At 40.0% G+C, this 21,813-nt stretch overlaps 1 non-coding gene and 1 pseudogene across 1 annotated transcript; one reads left to right on the top strand and one right to left on the bottom strand.

The window, feature by feature from the left end:
- LOC114631564 overlaps window positions 1–18,837 on the bottom strand; it is a 57,238-nt pseudogene extending 38,401 nt beyond the window's left edge.
- LOC114632816 lies at window positions 1,695–1,826 on the top strand. The gene has a single exon (XR_003713135.1). It is a non-coding gene; the product is annotated as a small nucleolar RNA SNORA17 (small nucleolar RNA).
- Window positions 18,838–21,813: the final 2,976 nt, after the last annotated feature.

Genomic DNA, 21,813 nt, shown 5'->3' with positions numbered 1-21,813 from the left:
CTCTCTCTCTCTCTCTCTCTCTCTCTCTCTCTCTCTCTCTCTCTCTCTCTCTCTGTGTGTGTGTGTGTGTGTGTGTGTGTGTGTTTACACAAATGAGATCAACAATGGGTGAGACTAAGAGAAAGAATGTATTTGTGGGGATTTTGTTGTTCATTGTCTTTCTAGGTTGAACAGAAGCAATGGAGCAGGTTCAAAGTCACAGCTCCCATGAACTGAATTTCATTTCTCCAGTCTGTCTCGCCTTATTTAAGATTGTCAAGATCTTCCAACTTTTTCTCAAGGATCTGTAGTTTTCAGAAAACATATCTTGCTCCCAGGCACTTTTCCAATCATTTAAATTTTTTTCCTTTTAAATAAATTCAGCATTTTTTACTGAACCAAGCTTAAATCATTAAAAAATAAAATAAAACATCCTTGTTTCTCCAAACTGTTTAAGAATTTTAATCATTCTTTTATCCCATTTCCTAGCATTACTTTTCGAATGGTTTGGATTTAGGCAAACCTAAAATAGATTTTAGCCAAGACTCCCTTCCACCCTTAATTTTTAAACCCATGTGTATTTTAAGGGAAATTTAATACATATGCTTCTAATTCATGTGCACTTAACTCATCAGAACATTGTTTTGTAAGACCTGTTTGAAGTTAAGAAGTCTTTTTGGAGCCTTCCTTTAATAAGACTTTTCAAGCCTTTATTCTTAGAAGCAGGAAGTCATATTTTGCCAGGAGTAAATGAATTTAAACCCCTGACTCAAGGTTTACATTTAGCCCCAAACTGACAGCCAAGATACTTTGTGAGCTATGTCCAAAAACAAGTTCTTTTGCCCCTAGGATTAATTAGTTTTATTTGTGCTGTGCTTTAAGTCAGAAATCTTAGACAAGTCTTTATCTTACTTGAAGATGCAAAAGTTGTCAATATTCATGAAAAGATCTAACTCTTAAAAACCACTCTGTATGCACCATAAAGCTCTTAATATTTGCTGATATATTTTACTAATGAGTGTATGAGACTGTTTCCTTAGGACAAGAAACAATAAAAGCTTTCCTTCCACAGTGAGCCACACATAAGTGATGGGAGGGGCATGATGAGACATGGAGAGCAATCACTGGCATAGTAACAGATGACAACACCTCTGTGCCTATAAATATAGCACAACGAGGACATTGATGGGTTTTAGCACAGGTCCATGTGTCAGTGAATCTGACAAGAAATACAAAGAGCAAACAACAAAGGGGAGAGATGAGACATTTAACAAGATGCCATTGATGAATGATGAAGACAAGGAAGACAACAGAAATCTCGGAGTTTTAAAAGGATGACTCCTTGAGCTAGGATGCTTCCATCAGAATTTGCACTTCTGTTGATGGCCACAGCTGCTTCCCTGTTGTTTAGTGCCACATTTTAGGCTACAGCTGAAGTTTAGGAATGAGGCTTACCTTGTTTTTGTTTGCTTCCTGAAAAGCTAGTGAAAGCCACAAACTACAGGAAAGAATACTTACCTGAGTTTCTTTGTGATGAATAGCCCATCACATTTAAACAAAGCCAGTAAGTCTCATTATTGTAAGCCTAGCAATCAGCACATTTTTTTTTTTTTTTGCTGTTTATTGATAGAAATGAGTGCAGTCCAGTCACTAGCATCAAAAGGTATGTATGCCTTTTGGCCTGAGAATAAACAAAGATTAAGAAATCTTTATTTCCTGCCCCTAGAGGAGTTGCAGGCATGGCTGCTGTGTCACATGTGCATCTGTAGGTGGCAAAAAGCAGAGAAGGTGTGTCTATGCTCAGTGTTCTGATCTATGAACATCTGAATGATTAGTACCCTAACATTCTCTGAAAAAAGCAAGCCCAAGAAGACCATCAGTCAGGGGTCAGGGGGGCAGGACAGGGAGCTACTCCGAGAAGACCACCAGTCTAGTATTGCACAGGGCTGGATGGGCTCCCAGACTGAGAGTGAGTCAGAAAAGAGACAAATCTGGCATGGCCAGAGCAAGCCAGAGACTAGAAAAACCCAGCCTGGAACCTCAGGCCTCAGGCAGGAGTGAGCTTGAGACAAATGATCCCCACCACACACACACCCTCACACATACATGGGACTATACCTGGGGGTCCGACAAGAGGAGCAAGTCAAAGATAACCATTAGTCTAGTGCTATGAGGTGTGAACAGGGAGGTAGCCTGAGATGACCACCAGTCCAGTGCCACACAGGCCTTGGGGACAAGCAAATCATCGAGAGATGAACCCTGCCTGGTGCCATAATGCTCAGGCAGGCATAGCACTCCTGAGACCACTCCTGGGAGCCCAGACACTCAAACACCCTGGGCGCCACAAAGAGGAGCAAGTAAATGGTGGAGAAATCGAAAAGAAAGAGAAACAGAAGGATGTGGGCACAGGGAAGAGGGACAGAACTAGAGACTAGAGGGTAGGGAGGAACAGCCTGATGTGAGTACCCAGTGATGCCATCTAAGGCTATGGTGGGATCCTGGTCTGTACTGCCACCAGGGGCCATGTGTGGGTCTGTAGCTGTGTGCAGGTAAGGGTCTGCTAACACCAAAGGCCAGATAGACATCCTTGATATGGGCTGCCACTTGTTGATATCGGAGGACTGTGCAAAAGTGGCCCCACCCATTGCCTGGACATCTGGGGACTGTCCCTGTGGTGTAAGAACAGAAGAGCTACCCCTATCCCTAAACAACTGCAGCACTGTGGAGAGAGGCAAGCATGTTTCCAAGGAAGCACAGTAGATCTGAGCTTGGTTGTGGGAGTTGCTAGTGAGTTGATCCTTAGTGTATGAGTGTGGGACAGCTGGACTTGTCACTAGTCCTCTGTGCAGTGGCATAGATTAGAGAGCTATCCACTCTTTCCCCTTTGTCCCTTACCACCTCTGAGAGCAGGAGACCTGGCCCTGCACCCTACCAGCTGCAACACACTCAGGACAGTGGGCCCTGTACACACCTGTGCTGCACATTAAGCTGATCCCGGTGGAGAGGACACAGGTAAGCTACCTGAGAGCATGCTCATGGTAGAGCTAGCCCCATGACTTTTCCGTCATGCTGTGGCATGGGCTAGGGAGAGATGGTTCCCTCCAGGCTTGCCACCTATAGCAGGCAGGAGAGCTGACTCCAGGTCATCACAGCAAGAGAGCAGGCCCTGCCTCTTGTTTGAAGTATGGTTGCCTCCCTTTTCCCCTAACCACCCAGTGAAGGTAGACGAGTTGGCTTTGGTTTAATGAAAGAAGAAAAAGTTGAGCTGCCTCTGGATGTGAGGCTTGTAGATGATCCTGCCCAGAAGGTTTGAGAGCAGAAAAGATGCGCTTTTCCCCTCTCTAGTTCCTCATCACTTACAACAAGCAGAAGAGTTGGCTCTGGGATCATGAGAATAGGAGAACTGGCCCTGTACCTTGTCTGTTACAGCAGCCAGGCATCAGCAGTGGGTCCTGACGGCATGGTGTAGATGAACTGCCCCTTGCTGGTGGTGACATTGGATGAGCCAGATGGGACAGGGCAGGAGAGCTTGCCCTGATGGTCTGGGTGCAGGAGAGCTGCTTTGAACTGGCTCACCCCATCAACTCCATCAATGAACTACTAGAGTGCTTGAAGGGGCCAGTCCTGCAGATCCTGAACTACAGGATCTCCATGAAACAGGCAAACAAACAATAGAGTATCCAAGAGGAGTCCCAGTGAGATTCCAGGGTTGACAGTGTAGAGGAAACCAGAGGCCTTGTACCCGACCAACAAATCATTACATCAAACAATTGAAAGCAAAGAAATATAGTCAAAAGAACATACTGTGAGACACACTGTGACACACTACAGTTTCTACAATGGGATTTTTTCCCTCTGTTGTGGGAAATTTGCATGGGTGGAGTGCAGATAAAATGGTAAGGGGAAATGAATGGGATTGGGGTGCATGATGGGAAATTCACCAAGAATCAATAAAGGAAAGGAAGGAAGTTCTTAGTTTCATGACAAAGCAGGAGCAATGACACAGTTTTACAGAGAATCAGGTACTCCTGCGAGAGAGCATGCACCTCTGGGATAACCTGCAAGGATGTATTTTGAAGATCACCTTAGTGGACTAACCAACATTCTCTTCTTGCTTCTCTCACTACTCAAGAAAAAAGATTCTCAGGGGAAGCAAAGAACTACATAAAAAACTGTGTATGGTTCCTTTACTTTGTATTCTCTTTTGGTTTTCCATGATCACTTTCTGATTCTAATTTCTTTGTTAGATCTCTCTCTCTCTCTCTCTCGTCTCTTTCTCTCTCTCTCTCTCTTTCTTTCTCTCTCTCTCTTTCCCTCTCTCTCTCCCTCCCTCCCTCCTTCCCTCCCCTTCCCCCTCTTTCCCTCTTTCTCCATGTAGTCTACCATTTCCTTAATATTCTGACATTGTATTTCCTTCATCCCCCTGTGTTTCCAGCGAATCTGCCTCTGCCCTCCTCACCCTCCATCTGTTCTTTGGCCCCAGGTTCACCTCTTCTGCTTCTAGCTAGTCTGCTCTGGTTTTCCTCCAGGACTAAAGCACAAAGGCAGAAGAAACCTTTTTCTTTTCCTTTTCTTCCCTACAATCCACTCTCTCCCAGCCTCTGCTAGCACTGAACAGTAAATTAACTGTGGCAGGAGGAAACCCACATTAACCCTTGGTTGACAAGAGAGGAGTCAGAAAGAAAGTGCTGGTTAAGAATTGGAGCAAAGCATAGACACGCATATGTTTAACAAACCAGAGAGGCTTGGTGACATTGCCTATGAGGTTCCCACTTATTAAGGGTTTAGTCTTGCTGAGGCATTTAACCTTCCATTGAGTCTTGATATGATAGGTCACTGCCATCTGACACATCCCCTATCTAATATAGTCAGCAGACCTTAGCAGCAAGCAGGTACTGCTCCCTCTGGCTGAATTGGTCCAACCATGATGCTGTCATTGCAGAAGGCTCCTGTTCTGTGCTTAGAAAGTGTTTGATTTTAGAGGGCTTCCTGTCACTAAGAGGAAAGTTGCCTCACTGTTACACACAGAAAGTTTATTCAGTTAAGATTTCAGGCTAAAACCTGTGATGGCATGGAAGGTGGTCAGCATAAAGTGTGTGTGTGTGGGGGGGTGCTCAAAGTATATGAAATTAACAATACTTAGAAAATAATAAAGACACAAGAATTCTCTTTAGTTGGGCGTTTGCATGAAAATCACCAAAGAAACCCAATACTTTACCCTCACCTAATACTGAAGACTCTTAGTCTTGATTTGGTCTCCCTACCCTCCACAACTAAGACACCTTTGTTTGCTGTGGATTAGCCAGTGAGACTGTGATACTTTCTATGATCCAAGCATGAATGATCTGGGGCATTGTGATGCTCCTTGCTGAGCACAGATAGCATCTGTTGCCTATCGCTCTCTCTCTCTCTCTCTCTCTCTGTGTGTGTTTAATCAACATTGTCGACTCTCCTGGATTTGGAATCACATGGGAAACACATTTCTGGTCATGTCTGCAAGGATGTTTTTTATGTTTAAATAAGGAGGGAAGGCACATGGTAAGTGTAGGAGCCTCATCCACTTGGGTGAGGATCCATACTGAGCAAAGTGGGGAAAAGAGAAAAGTCACACGAATGCCAGCATTCCTCTCTCCTTCCTGCTCTATATGGATGTGAGCCATATCTGCCACAGCCATGAGCTGCTGTAACACCACTTATTCCCTTTATGACAGACTATATCCCAGTGAACTGTGTGCCAAAATACCCCCTTCTGCCCATTTGCTTCTTTGTGTCAGGTATGCAGCAAATACTTGCACTCTATTTCGTGAGCATAACCTCTGAGTAGCCATAAGAGTCAAAAGCTATGTGATAAGTAACAGAATGAGGGATGAGAAGAGACCTGAACTGGGGTAAGAGGACTGAGGGAAGCAGAAACTTCTTAACGGGAAACTATTGTAGATGCAGCTGATCCCATATAACACCCAAAATAAATGACTGGGACCCGTCTCGCAGAACGTCAAGTCAGTCTGCTCAGAGGCAGGATCCAGTGAACCACATCTCACCCATGGGAAATCATTCATGGTTGAAGAAGCACAGATGGGTCAGAGAGCCTCTCCTAAGTCTTAGCATATGTGTGTGCCTGGGGCCCCCACACTTCCTCTGGAGGAAGAGAAACAAAAACATTTATAGAATGATGACAAATTTCATAGTGAACTTAAAATGTGAATCAACCCAATGGAAATGGCTAACCTAAGGAGGACCTTGTGTTTCTGCCCTTTGTCATTCCCCTTGTGCAGTGAATGGGACTTCACAGTAGGGAAAGTTATTTGTTTTGTTCTGTGTGGGCCATAGTTCTCAAATCTCTATTCTTCTGTGAGGTTAATCAACCAGTTGTGATTATTACCTACCAAACAACCCTATAACCTACAAGTAATAACTACAGAATATGAAAAATATTCCTATATATTAAACTGAAAATATCTGCATCTGGCATGTAGAGGGTATAGGGTACATTTATATAGTATAATACAGATAGTTTTTCTCTAATGTTTGATCTTCCTACCTTTCTCCCTTTTCCTTGACTAGGTCTTTCTCATGAGAGTCTTTTCAAGTTTCAAATTTTAAACATAATATTAAAACCCACAGATTCATTCCTGGCAACCTGTCCTTACTAAAATGATGAAATAGCTGGTGACCTGTATTTGCCTACTCCCAGATGTTACAAATCATATTAATAGCTATTCAAAAGACCTAAAGCCAATGATTCCACTTTTAGTTTAGCATACAACTTCTTTTAACATTACAGGTTCAAATAGGTGCTATCATTTTAATTGACATAAAAATACCACAAGGATTTTTTCCCATATGTCGACAAAATAGAAGGAAAGGACTATGGGACATTCATAGCTCTTCATCTTTATTTAAAATAAGTGGAATGAGTCATGTTCACTAAGTTTTCTACCATCTGCATAACTCTTCACTTCAGGAGATGCTGCAATGAATATATCACTCAGACATTTTGTCCCTGTGAAAAAAAATACTGAGAGTAACAATTTAAAAGAAGAAAGACTTATTTTGGATCATTATGGTCAGCTGGTCTCATTGTTTTTAAGCCCATGCCAGAACAGAAACATTATAGAGAAAAGATGTGGTTCACAAAAACTGTTCCTCTCATAGCCTCTGAAGCAAAGTATGCCCGTTCCAGAAGGCTTAATCATTCCTTTCCTTTTAGCCCATCTGGAGCCACAGCCTGTTCGAACACTGTCCAAGAATGGAGTTCTGTGGGGGTATTCTAAGTGCTTGTGAGAAAACCCCGGGAAACGAGATAAGAATCTTGTGACCTCAGTTGATTTTATTTGTTCGTTTGTTTACTATTTATTCCCACATACAATATATCCTGCCTGCGGTTTCCTTTTTGTTATTTATTTTTGTCCTATTTCCTTTCTTATATAATACATCTTGTCCACAGTTGCCCCTCCCTCCACTCCTCCAGTTCCTCCAGCATACCTCCCCTCTCCTCCAGACCCATTCCTCCTCCATTTACCTTCAGAAAAGAACAGATCTTCAAGAAATATCAACCTAACACAGCACAATGATACGTTACAATAAGTTACAATAAGACTAGGCACAAACCATCATGATATCAGGACTGGACAAGGCAACCCAATAAGAGGAAAAGGTCCCAAGCTCAGAGAAAGTCAGAGACAACCCCACCACCAATGTTTCAAGTACCGCAAGAACATCAAGCTAACAACCACAACACATAGGCAGAGGACTTAGTATAGATCCATGCAGTCTGTGACTGTTGGTTCAGTCTCTGTGAGCCTTCCTTAATTGATTCTGTGGGACTGGGATCTCCTGGTTTCCTTGAAACATGAACTTGTTCTTAGAATGTGCTTTTTGCTTCTCTGAGATGCAGGAGATAGGAGTGAGTTTGCTTTAGATTATTCGCTACAATTAACTATTTTTGTTTGTTTATATGCCTCTGTAGAAATGTTTCTGCCACTTGTGGCTGGCTCTTGTGATTGTACACTTTCCTCATGTGACTCTTCTTAATCTTCAGAGTAGAAACTGTTTGATGATCTGAATAACACTAGTTCTTGCATGAGGCTTTAGTTTGCCTCATTTTGTAGGCTCCACTATCCCAAAACATGCCAACTAGAGCAGTAAACACCAGCCTTGTATATGAATCTATCCACATTCTAAGGTAAGTCTTCCCCTTATTAGTTAATGACCACTGAAAGCACATCACAGACACACCAAGTGGTGTGCTTCGCTAACCTAGTTGTTCTCAATCCAATCAACTTGTCAATGGCAATTAACCATCACAATGACCAAAGACTGAATGGAATAATCAGCAGGTCTTTCACAATGAGACAGTCTTAAAGGATTGCCTTTAGTGGAAGGAGTAAACAATTATGAGAAGAAATTTCTCTTTACATAATCCTTTAGCCTTTCCCTCTACATAAGCAGTCTGTAAAACTAGGGCTGAAGGTATTAGCTGAAGGAGCATGCTGCCACCTTTGGGAGACCAATCAAAGTTCCTCTGTAAAGGTCCGGTGAGATGTCATCTTCTGTTCTGGATTCTTCTCTTGACTAGCTTTCCTTTCTTCTCCATCTCTGGGGAGGATATTGAGTAGCTCAGTGTTTGGAGGTGTTATTTTCTTGAACTGAAACCTTCAAAGCATGAAAAGACCTATATTTTAGTTCAGAGAAAAAAGGTAAAAAGCAAACTTAAGCAAAGTTAAGTCTAGGTCTTAAGAAAAACAGATGCCCTTTAACATCATTCATTGTAACAAACTTTCCTACTAACAGAAGAGGAAAGAAATATGTTCAACAAGATTTTCTAATTTGGAAGATAAGTGATAAAGATTAATTTCGTTGCTTACTGTGGAAAAACATCAGAGACTTAGAGCTAAAGACCCACTTAATAATATAAAGCACCATTTACCTACCATGTCATCTGTTATGAATTCCAGAACAACTACTGTGGAAGTGCCTGCATAGGATGATAATAAAAGATGTGGAGAATTGATGCAGATCTCTTATGTCTCAGAATGACAGCTAAAAGGAGTATAATGGAAGTCTGGTTCCTCCACACAAAAGGATGAAAGCTTTGCCTCAGTAACCTACTTTCTAAGCAACCTCCTTTATACTCAATTGGGACTTAGTTCCCAAACACTGCCACTGATTCTTATTAAATTTTGGTTTCCAAATGTTTCCAGAATAACTGGGAATAGACATCTGCTTTCCAGTATCCCAAGTCTTTCTCACCGAATGATGTTGGAATCTCTATGAACTTTTGAAGCCTCAGAAACTCCCCCAGATGTGCTAAAATGTAGGCTTTTCACCTGCCTTATGTAATGTTTTTTCAAATAGTGATGGGCTATATAGTTCACTTTACTGCCAACCTGCCTACAATTTATTTTACCTTCTATATAAACTCAAAAGGAGATATTTAACTATAATACCATACTCCATCTTAAAAAGTAATCATCCAAGGAAAAGAAAAGAGGCAGAGGCAGAGGCAGAGGCAGAGGCAGAGGCAGAGGCAGAGGCAGAGGCAGAGGCAGAGGCAGAGGCAGAGAGAGAGAGAGAGAGAGAGAGAGAGAGAGAGAGAGTTTGGAAGAGGTTGGAAGAGGTTGGAAGAGGTTGGAAGAAGAGGACAAAGGAGAGGTTGGAGGGGAGAGAGAGGAGGAAAGGCTTGAGTTTCTCATGCATATCTCAGAAAAGAAGTTATATTTCAATTACCTCTGTTCATGAGTGTGTATACTTAATGATAATGGCAAGAAGGCAGGGTTCTGTTATTCCCTGTCCTGAAAATCAATTGTGCCTTTATTCCCTTTGGAGCAGTAATTACTAACCTATGGGTCTCAACCTTTTTGCAGGTTGAACAATCCCTTCACAGGGGTTTCATATCAGATATCCTGTATACAAGGTATTTACATTATGACTTATAACAATAGCAGTATTATAGTTATGAAGTAGAAATGAAATAATTTAATGGCTGGGAGTGTCACTACAATGTAAGGAGCTGTATTAAAAGGTCACAGTATAAAGAAGATTAAGAACCACATTTTTAGAGGATCCTGCACATGCCATTCTAGGTGATCAAATACCTACATCCCTTTCTTTCCTCAGCCAACCCACATCTTCCTTTCTGACAGGCTAGAATTCAGTATGATGAATTCTGCATGTCAATTTGATTGGGATTTAAATTCTCATGGAAACACACCTTTGGATGTGTTTGTGAGAATATTCTCACAAAGGTTTAACCTAAATGTTAGCGACACCATCATTAAAGTGTCTTCCCAGACTGAGTAAAAAGGAGAAAGTTAGCTGAGTACCAACATTCCTCACTTTCTGGTTCTCAGCAATGGGACAAGATACTTTATGATCCTTCTGCTAAGACTTCGCTTCCACAATCATGTAGACCATTAAACTGAGAGCCAAAGTAAGCCATTTCTTTTTGCCACGGAGAAGAGCAAAGCAACTAACACAACCCAACATATCATCATTATACCAGAAGAAAGCATTCTGACCTCCAGGCTACCTCATTGTCTGATAACCTTAATTATTCTCTTCTTGTATTAAGTAGCCATTCTTCTTGCTAATAACTAGCATACATTTGATGGGGTGGCTCTTTTTTTGTGCTGGGAATTAAACCCAAGGCCTCAAACAAGCTAGATGAGTATGTTACCAATACACTACCTTCAGAAGTCATTGACTTTCTTTTTAAAATACTTCACTGTTTATAAAATATTGTCACATACTTAATCCCATTTCATAAGAGAGTTTATATATAAGAAGGTGGGTGCTGTTGTTATCTCCACCTATCAGGACCTAAAACTGAGCCTGGAATTGACAAGGAGAACATTCCTGGTCAGACATCACCAGTGGTCACACTAAGAGCTGAACACAGAGCTGGTGACAAATTCCATTATAGCTACATTCTACTGCCTGAGACTGTTGGAGAGTAGAGGCATTGTATGTGTGCCTTCTTTCTTCACCGGTATGTATTTTAGCCATCTTTTAAAAGTTGTTTTATTTAATCTCTAGTGTAGCTTATGAAATGAGGTTTTTCATATTGTTAGGGTAACTGTCACAGTATTTGATATTTATATTATAGTATTTGAGTATTTGTCACAAAACAAATAAATACTCAGCCAGTTTCAATTTTCATAACAGCCGGAGGCAGTCAGAGTTGATTTAGTAGATAAGAGAGATTAGAAAAAGAGGTTTGAAGGAAAGAGCAAGAATCTAAAATGATTGCAGAGAACACAAAGAGAAGGTCGAGACCTCAAAGTTGTTGGTTTTTTCCTCAAAGCTTCCTCTATTCTAGTTAAATATTCTTTCATATTCCTGTAATGTGCTCTATGCCAGTACCAATTTACCACCGGCTTAAAAGCTGGACATGGTATGAATTTATATTCCAGTTATCAGCAGACATTGCACATCAGAGCTTTGTCCTCTAAGAGAAGGTTTACAAACATACCATGAAAATTTTTTTTACTCTAAATATTAGCAATATTTTTTAAAGTGTTGAAAGTCTGAGAAAAGTAAATGGATGAAATAACAAATTGTTCATGTATATACTCTTTTAAAGATTTAATCTTGTGTGTATAAGTATTTTGTATGTATTTATATGCATACATCTTTCATGCCCATGAAGGTCAGAGGAGGGTGTCCCATATAACTGGAGTTACAGACATTTATGAGCTATTCTGTGTGTGCTTGGAACTGAACCTCGGTTCTTTTCCAAAATGAAATGTACACTCAGCTATTAAGCAAGTTCTGTGACCCCATTTTTTGATATGCCTTTAAAAAATTAACCAGCATATATTCATTGTATAAAATTATGGGTTTCACTATGACACTTCTATCATATAAACATTATGACATACTTTGGTCATACTTAACATTCCTCATTACTTGTGTCCTATTTCCTTCCAATAGTTTATAACATTTTTGTTATTTCTTTTTTACTTTTGTTTACTTTTGTTTCTTTTTGGAGACAGAGTCTAGCTCAAGCTAGGATAGAAATTCAGTATATACTTCATTCTAGTTCTTCTGCAATTTGTGCCTTAACCTTCAGGGCATTGAGATTATGGATGTGAACCACTATTCCCAGAAATATCTCTTGAAATCTCTTCCTCCCTCCCTCCGTCCCTCCCTCCCTCTGTCCCTCCCTCCCTCCCTCCCTCCCTTGCTCCCTCCCTTCCTCCCTTCTTCCCTTGTTCCCTTCTTCCCTCTCTCTCTCCCTCTCTTTCTCTCCCTCTCTCCTCTCTCTCTCTCTCTCTCTCTCTCTCTCTCTCTCTCTCTCTCTCTCTCTCTCTCTCTCTCTTCCACTCTTTCCACACACCATTTTCCTCAGGATCTCATTCAATAAGTTATTTTGGCCTAGAATCCTATAGTTGAGACTGGCTAGTTTCAAACTCATCATCCTCCAGCAATTGCATTCCAAATATTGAGATTACAGGTGTGGCCCACTACTGTGTGATGTTTCCTGAGGAGGCATGAACAAATATCTACTGACACAAGATAGGGAGCCAACATCTAACAAAATAACAGTTCCACCAAACTTTGCCTTGATGAACCAGTGAATTTATTGGAGATCCTCCCAGGGTAAGAGGTTATTTTCAGGAGCATGGATGACTTAAAGGCAACTACTTTTGAACACCTCAGGATAGGCTATAACTCATGAGAACTGCATCATTTGGGGCTCCCTGCACAGCTTATAAGCACCTGGATAGGCCAGAAAGCCTTTGCTCCCAGAAGCTGTTAATGTTTACAAAACCTTTGTGTATTAGCTACTTTTCTATTGCTGTAGTAAAACTACAACCAAGACAACTTATAAAATAAAGCATTTAATTGGTCTTTTGGTTCCAAGGGTTTATAATATATGATGACATAGCAAAGGGATTGGGCATTAGAAACACTTGGAAGCTCATAAGTTGACTGCAAACAGGAAGCAGACATGGGAACAGCACAAGTCTTTTAAAACATTAAAGCCCACAGTCAATTACTCTTCTCCTCCAAAACCTTCTATGAAACTTTCATAAACAGACCGCTTACTGAGGACCATGTATTCAAATATGTGAGCTAAGAGGGTGAATTCTCATTTAAACCACCACACATAGAAATGAGGGTTTTGTGAATCTTTTAAGTTCTAGGAACTTTCTAAAACTTGCGTGTTGTTTACTTTCCGAGTTTATCAAAATTATGTTACCTTTTGTGTCTTTTTCTTTCTTTTTTATATTCTTTTTTTAATTCAATATTTCATTTACTTACATTTCAGATGCCATCCCCCTTCCCCATTCCCTCCACCCATTAATCCCCTATCCCATCCCTCCTCTTCCTTTTTTGCCTTTATACTGTTTAAATTAAATTATGCAAGTATTAAGGTCAGTTCTAGGTTGCAGAACTAGCAATACAATAGATGCAAATAGTTCAGGAACAAGGAAGACAATAAATCCAGGTAATCAAAGAACATGCATGACAATTTCTAAGGGCTACCTCCTGTGTCTTAAGTGGCCTCTCAAGGATTGGATGTTTCTAAGGATATTGCTACAAAAGAACCACCTCTGACTGGTTGTGTCTTATAAGCTTCCATATACTATCTCACAGAAAGCCTCTGAAGGTAGAAAATTTGTCATTTGTTTATTGTCTTATTTTATTGTTGTGGAAACTAAGGCATCATGGCTAGTACTTATAGTTCTGACACTAAAATTAAATACCTCTGTGCCCTTCTGCAATGTGACGTCTATCATATTACCTAGTCTTTATTCCTACCCACCTAGAACACTTCATGTTAGAGCAACATTCTCTGGGAGAAACAGGGAAACACATGAGTTTTTGTGTGTATTTTCCCAAACTAGGAAGCAGTTGTGAATTCTGTTGTTGTTTTGCCACTGAGGACCTCTGGGATCAGCACCCCCCCACCCCCAGAAAAGAATCAGCATGGCCTGTGCTAATGTTGATATTTTAGTCCTACTTTGCCAAGGCCCTCTGTTTGTTTTCTTTTAAATGTTAATTTCTAATTTGAAAAGCATGCTTAGAGAATAAACAGTGAACTCTGAGACTATTTTTAAATATGTTCTTGATTGTTTGGTTAAATTGAGTGTGCATATATTCTGAATTGACAGTTGTTAAGATTGAAGCCTTATTTATCCGTAGTTTAGAAATAGTACTGAAAACATTTTTTGTTTTTTTCAGAAGTACCCGCCAACCTTGTGGTGTGCCTCACACATGGCATTATGGAAGTTAGGACTTTAATAGAGAAGCAAAAACAATGTACTCGTCTAGGCCTTCCATCAACGGTTTGGTTTAGTGTCCTCAAAGTTAAAGCATACAAGACAATTTTAATAATACTGTCTAATTATGAGATATGGTGGTAAACAAAGAATGTTCCAGTACTGTAATTTAGGAAGAGCCTGGACTTCTCAAAAGTATAAGCAAGTTACTTTCTCCCATATTTCTCCCACTGGCTTGTGAAAGTGAAAAATCACTCAGATTTAAGAACAAAGCAGCACATGGAATAGTCATCTATTCACTGCAAACAAGCTCTGCTGTCAAGAAGGAATTCTGACTAAGATTCTATCAAAGGATGTGAATTCGCACACCTGGAATAGGATTAAACAAGAATTAATGAATTCAATAAATAAATGATATAATTTGTAGACTCATGATTCAACAAGTAGATACACTAGAACAGTCATCTTAAAATTTCATATGTGGATTATGATATTGCTTCCTTTGCATGCTAGTAAGAAAATTAGTTAGGCTGGGGATGGCTCAGTAGGTATTGAACTTGCTGTTCATGTATGAAGGTCTATGTTTGAGTTGTAGAACCCTCACAAAGGTTGAGTTTAGGGTTGCCTGAGGTAGAGACAAGTGAATCGTGGAGACTCCCTGGTCATCAACATGGTTGAAACAACCAATGTCCAGTTTGGTAAAAGACTGTCTCAGAAACTAACATGAATCAGTGTTTGAGGAAAATATCTAACATTAACCCTTAATCTCCACACATGTTGGTATGGGTGAGTGCACCTGCAGACACACACACACAGACATATATACACGTGCATACAACACACACATAAATAAAACAGTAATTACAAAATTAAATTACAACAATTTTGTGCTTCAGGGACAAATTAAGGTAGCTGCTAAGTCACCAGACAAAATAATAATATGGATCCACTGGTGAATATCCAATCTCTCACTGATCAATACAAACATTCATAAAATACGCTTATTCAAGGGGGTATACAGTCTTAGTGATTAACATAGAACTCAGAAATAGAGGAAACTATCATTTGAGTGCATTTAGAAAGAATTGGTGTAGTGTTCTACAGTTGAACAAAGTTTGGGATGCAAAGCCATGTCAGTAGATATTTAATCCATTATGTAAGAGTATTTCAGTTCTTTTGTCTTTATTTTTTCAAGTGGCAGTGACTAGTTCTGTGTGTGTATGTGTGTGTGTGTGTGTGTGTGTGTGTGTGTATGTTTGCCATCTGTGAAGTTACTCCTGTGGGTTGCTCCATTGAGAATAAAACTTTACAAGCTGAAACATGGACGAAGCACAGGAGTTGTTATGAAGAGATGGAAAACATGTCCTTAATTATGACTCCACTCCTGCACTGATGAATTCCAGTTTGGAAAGAGAAGGAAATGGGAAGGCAATTGAAAAAGTTTCTGTATAGACACTATCGGCAATGAGTCATTAGGGCTCACAGTAGCATTAGTGTATCGAAGAAAGTCTAAGAGCCTAGAGAGATATAGGAAGCACATGTCACTTAATTACTGGTTGGAGAAGGTAGAGTTAAAATGATATTGTGACAGTGTGTTAATAAAATCCACATTAATATCTCTATTGATGGGTGTCCTCCTATTGGAAAGTTATTTATCTAAAGAAATGAGCTCAGTTTTACATTTAAAATAATGACTTTGAGATCTACTGAGTGCATTAGGAATTGGTTTAAAGAGCGTTAAGGGATTATATTTCAAGTGAACTCCTTTAATCAGCCTTTAGATTTCACCAGAATTTTTCTAAATCTGTCAACAAATTCAAGCAGCATATATCTGCTGAAAGCCTACTTATTCTACTATTGGTAACAACTGAAAACTCAATCTGCTTTCTGAGTTCTGGCTCTTATTACCTGCTCCTAGAGTAGATGCCAGCTTCTTGGGTAACACTGTTTGTACAGAGGTTGGTTAGCACCAGGCCAGCTAAGTCCCCAGGGCTCTGATTCATATGACAATGAGTAAGTTTTAAGTAGACAGAAGGAATGCTGTGGTTCTTTTGTGAAACATAGGCAGTTTCAATATGAACCTTTGTGGCAATGCATGAAAAACAGGACATAGGTGAGAAAGCCAGGAAGGGATCAACAGCAGAACGCTCTACCCTCATCAATCTGGAGACCTGTGAAGCAGGAGATTGAGGATGTAGGGCAGTCTAATAAAGGACTCACTAGATATAAAGGCTCCACATACCACAGCCTAAGTACTATTATAGCCATTTTAATTATTCTCCATTCACTCCAAAAATGAGTGATGGGGAAGTCTACAAGACAGATGGCTAGGTTCCAGTTTGATGACATTAAAAGAAAATCGCACATGTTTTCCTCAGTGCAATGATATGAGAGATCATTTATGAAAACACATTAAACATTTTCTTGTGGAATGTGTTTGGGCATAAATATTTTTATTGTGGTTAGAATGCTCTTTAAAAATCAACTGTCTCACCTTGGCATCTAGGTTGTTTTTATCTTGTTATAATTGTTAAGATGTTTAGATGATAGTTTCACAGGTTCTGTGTGATTATGCAAAATAAATTTCTTCTCAGTGGACTTGGCTCTTTCCAAGATTTACTAAGCTGTAACCCCTGTTTTTCATGACCATCACGTCCAAATAGGTATCAACTACTATGTGTGTGAGCATATGGCCTTATTACCTAAAATGTTGATCTCATAGACATGAATAGAAGAGGTACCACCAGGAGTGGGACAGTGTTGGTAGAGGGGAGAATTTCAAGTATATAGTTAAGAACCAATATTATACTATTGAAAATCTTACAGAAGTAGATTTTAAGTACTCTCTCAACAAAAATAAGAATGGGAAGCAATGTAAATGCTAATTACCTCGAGTTAGTAATTTCTGGATATATATATATATATATTATATATCCACTATATATATAATATATATATATGTATATATATATGATATACAATGCATCTTTATAGATTTTGCTTGCTAATTTTCTATTATTATTATTATTATTTTAATCTTTTTTTAAACAGTTCAGTAGTTATCCCTCTCCCAGTCTGCCCTCTGACTCTTCCTCATCCTATTTGTCCTCCCCTGCCTCCAAGACGATGGACCCAACCCCCACTCCCACACGAGACTTCCCTACTCCCTGGGGCCTCAAGTCTCTCAAAAGCTAGGTGCGTCTTCTCCCACTGAGGCCAGACCAGGCTGTCCTCTGCTGTATGTGTCGGGGCCTCATATCAGCTTGTGTATTCTGCAGGTTGGTGACCCAGTGTCTAGGAGATCCCGGGAGTCCACATGAGTTGAGACTGCTGGTCTTCCTATGGGTTCGCCCTCCTCCTCAGTTTCCTCCAGCCCCTCCCCAATTCAACCACAGGTGTCCCTGGCTTCCATCCATTGGTTGGGTGCAAGTACCTGCATCTGACTCCTTCAGCTGTCTATTGGGCTTCTTGGAAAGCAGCCATGCCAGGCTCCCATCTGCAAGCACACCACAGCAACAACAGTGTCAGGCCTTGAAGCCTCCTCCCCTTAAGCTGGGTCCCAATTTGGGCCAGTTACTGAGTCTCCTTTTCCTCAGTCTTTTCTCCATTTTTATCCCTGCAGTTGAGACAGGAACAATTCTGGGTTAGAGTTTTTGACTGTGGAATGGCAACCCCATTGTTCCACTTGATGTCCTGTCTTTCTATTGGAGTTGGATTCTATAAATTCCCTCTCCCCACTGTTGGACATTTCATCTAAGGTTCCTCCTTTGAATCCGGAGCATCATTTACCTTTCAGGTGTCTGGTACATTCTAGAGGGTCCCTTCACCTCCTACTTCCCCAGGTATAACTTTGTTGGGTTTTTCTTCTTTTATGGAGGATTTGTTGTCGTTGCTATTTTTAGCAATCATCACACTGTTGATATACACAATTATTTAAGTAAATCTTGAGTACATTATGTAAAAATCAAACACAAAATGTTATGTACTGTATGGTGTCATTTATATAATCTTATTATAATTAGTATATATTTGCTGTACAAAATGATGGATTTCATTTTGATGTTTTCAGGCATGTAAATTATATACTTTTCGTATTCCCTGTCTTTACCCACTCTTTTTTCTGCCTCTCACCCTTCTGGTCCCTTCCTCTTCCCAAATTGCTTGATTTTCTGTGCTTATGTCTTATTCCCTTAATACAATGATCTTCAGTATCATGTATTTTCATAATTCACGTAATTCGGGCCAAGACTATAAAACCCAGTCATACAATGTTTGCCTAGCGTGTACAAGACCCTGGGTTAGAGCCCCATCACCACAAAATGGGCAAAAAGGATAAATTTGTTTTTTATTTTGAGACAAGGTTTTGATATACATAGTCCAGGTTTGACTGGAACTTAGTGTGTAGCCTAGTCTGTCCTCAAATTCAGTACTTCAGCTTCAGCATCCCAAACACTGAGATTACAAATGTCTGCGACCACATCTGGCTAGGTTCAATTTCTAGTTAACAAGAGTTTCCAAGGCTCTCAACAATGTAAAATGACTCACTGTATTGCAACTGGACAACTTTTGCTAGCCTCATCAGTAGACGACTTTCTTTGGTGTTTCTAATGTTGCCAGCTGTGCCCATGTTGGTATAATCGATCTTTGTGAAAATAGTGATGTATGCTGTTCTTTGTCTTTCTTTTGTTACATTAGTTTTTAAAATTATATTATAGAGGTTGATTCATATCACTGTACTAAACAGTACCTATAACCCACATCTAACACTTAGGCTATTAAAAACCTTCTAAACTCTTAACTGATAGCTTCAACACACACACACACACACACACACATGAGCGTGCGCACAAACTGTGGCATGTGGTAATACTGTTTAGCTTTAGATACACAGGATCTTAAAAAGATTATAGGAGACTGTGAACTGTTTACTGGATAAAGCACACTGACATTAGCTCTTTACTTCTCTGTTCTCCCTGACTCATCAATCAAATATTTGTTGACTCCCCTCAATGTGTACAGAACTCATCTGGGTATTTAGACAGATACCAAGTTGCATAAAACACTTATTTCTTTCAAGAAATTTTGACCTAGCCACAGATACATCATTCCCACCTTAAAAAAAAAAATAGGTGTCGCTTCAGACCAACTGCAATTGGTCCTTTCTCTGAAGTTGTCAGTTCAGTAAATGAATCTTTTTTCAGTTATTACTAAAGGCTTTAAACAGAATCCCAAATTGTGGCAGATTTTCATTCATTTATCCTGATTTTAATTTTCTTTCTGTGAAAACCACTTAAGATTTAGACTGATATAGTCACAGGGAGGGACACTGACCTGAAACTGGCAAGGTTTCAACAGAGGCTGGCCAGCTCTGTGACCAGGAATAAATCACTTCCTGTTTCGAAACCTCACTTTTTATTTTTATAACCAAGAAGTCAAGAAAGAATAGACCCAGGAGCTTCCTTGGCAGCTGCAGCAGATGACAGCAAATTTGGTGCCCAGAATATAAAGTTCTTTGAGATTTCCTCTTTGTTAATTAGTCAACCATGCTGATTTCTCAGTAATATATACCAAACACTATCCTTTGAAACTATCATAATCTACATAAATTTCATATGGATATTCTTGGCCAAATTGTCAAAATCATGAGTTTTTATGTGCATATGTTAGTATGCATGTGTGTGTTTGTGGATGTGAGTGCATGTATGTGCTTATGGTAGCTAGGGATTGATGCTGAATGTCTTCATCTATCTGTCACTCTCCCTGTTAGTCCTTGAGAAGAGATCTCCCTCTGAACTTGGAACTAAGCAATTTGGCTGGTGTGGCAGACCTCCAGTATCCCCCCCACCACTCTTCTGAACACACTGAGATTGTAGGTATACTGCTAAATCTTTTTTTTTCTTCCAAAAACCTGAATTCAGGTTCTCTTGTTTGCATGCCAAGCACTTTACTGACTGAGTCAACACAACCAGTGAATTACTTTAAAAAATGTTTTTCTTCTTTTATATATTATATCCTAAGTGCAGTTTCCTCTGGGTCCTCATCTCCCAGCACTCCACCCCCATTCACTTCTTCTTCAGTAAGACCGCACACCACTCCTTGTATTAAGCTGGACAAGGCAACCCAGTAGGAGGAAAAGGGCCCCCAAAATGGGCAAAAGAGTCAGAGAAAGCCCCTGCTCCCATTGTTAGGAGTCCCACAAGAAGACCAAGCTACACAATCAAAACATATTTCAGAGACTCTTGGTCAAACCCAGGCAGGGTCTTTGATTATTGGTTTAGTCTCTGTTGAGCTCTTATGAACCTAGATTAGTTGGTTCTGTGGGTTTTCTTTGGAGTCCTTGACCCGCCTGGTTCCTGAAATCCTTCCTCCCCTGTTGCTTTATGCCCTGAACAGCCGCTGCCCTACTGAACTCTTGTCTCATCCTTGAGGGTTGGTCTCAGTCAGTCTTCAGTTAGGTCCTCATTTGAAAGTTGCCTCCTCAGCTGTGTGCCCCCCCATGTTTATGCAGAGGTGGCCACTGCTTTTTCAATGAGGTCTGCTCTTCCTCCTACCCCCCTCCCCCCAGGATTCCCCATCTCTGCCTACTGTTTGACTGTGGATTTTTGCATCTGTTTCTATCCATTATTGGATGATGCCTCTCTGATGACAATTATGCTAGGTTCTTGTCTATGAATATAGTAGAATACCATTAGAGATCATTTTATTGATTTATTTGTGTTGGTTCTGTTGGGCTCTATCCTGGATCTCTGGGCTATATAGTGTCTGATTCCTGGCCCTCTAGGTAGTTTGAGACATGGACTTCCTCTCATGGCATGTGTCTCAAGCTGGACCAAATCGTTGGTTGGTGACTCCCATAATTTCTGTGATACCCTTATCCCAGCACATGTTGGAGGCAGGACAAATTGTAGATTGAAGGTTTTGTGGCTGCAATGGTTTCCCAATCCCTCCACTGGAAGTCTTGCCTAGTTACAGGAGATTGTTGGTTCAGACTCCATATCCCCTATTATTAGGAGTTTTATATAGGCTTACCCTTGTAGATTCCTGGGAGTTTACATTGCACTAAATTTCTATCTCAAAATGCCCCAAGTTGTCTCTCCAAGTACTCTTTCCTTCTCTTCTTGCCTTACCTGATTTCTCATGTATCAGCCTCCAGCCACTCACACTCCCACCCTCTTCAATATCTATTATATTCCCTCTTTCCACAGGAATTTATGCATACTTCCTTTAGCCCTCTGTAAGGCAAAGAACACTGTCAATAGGACAAAATGGCAGCCTGCAGAATGGAAAAAGATTTCAACAACTTCACATCTAACATAGGACTAAAATCCAAAATATATAAATAACTCAAAAAATATATATAAACAAACCAAATAATCCAATAAAAAATGAGACACAGATATAAATAAATAATTCTTAACAGAGGAATCTCAAATGTCTGAGATGCAATTAAAGAAATGTTCAATATTCTTAGTCATCAGGAATTACTTTTAAAATATAGAAACTAAAATGTGGATCTTTCGTTAATAAAACCACACATTTCTCCCTTTTAAAACAAAATTTATTTTTATTATATTTTGGAAAGTTAAAAGAAATAAGTACATTC

This window comes from Grammomys surdaster, unplaced genomic scaffold (assembly GCF_004785775.1).
Source record: "Grammomys surdaster isolate TR1022 unplaced genomic scaffold, NIH_TR_1.0 97, whole genome shotgun sequence".
Classification (NCBI taxonomy): domain Eukaryota; kingdom Metazoa; phylum Chordata; class Mammalia; order Rodentia; family Muridae; genus Grammomys; species Grammomys surdaster.
The sequence above is the reverse complement of the archived record's forward strand: the minus strand, read 5'-3'. Positions and strand labels throughout refer to the sequence as shown.